We start from the raw sequence: 351 nt of genomic DNA, 5'->3' as shown, positions 1-351 counted from the left end.
CGTTAATTCTCCTCTCGTGTTAGTTAAGAAAGAGGAAGGGCTATGACTTTTGATGTACTGATCCGGTCTTCAAGAAGCGGGAGGGTTACAATGTTCTGTTGTTGAATTCTCTATGTATTAGGATATGCAAGAATTCTTGGAAGTGCATATAAATCGTTGAAGGGTTCCTGTGGATGCCTGAAAATTTTTCCTTGTTCATTATGTCCTCCTGATTGCTGAAGAAAATCTACAAGCCCTTTCCGATCGATGCTGTTAGTATTAGGAGCACAGATACTTCCTTGAACGTGATTTATAGGTACTCATGTACGCGAAAGTAAATTGGAGGGGGGGGGGGGCACTGAAGTTATTGTA

Source organism: Photinus pyralis, unplaced genomic scaffold (assembly GCF_008802855.1).
Source record: "Photinus pyralis isolate 1611_PpyrPB1 unplaced genomic scaffold, Ppyr1.3 Ppyr1.4_LG10, whole genome shotgun sequence".
In the NCBI taxonomy this organism is placed as follows: domain Eukaryota; kingdom Metazoa; phylum Arthropoda; class Insecta; order Coleoptera; family Lampyridae; genus Photinus; species Photinus pyralis.
Note: the sequence above shows the minus strand (reverse complement) of the source record.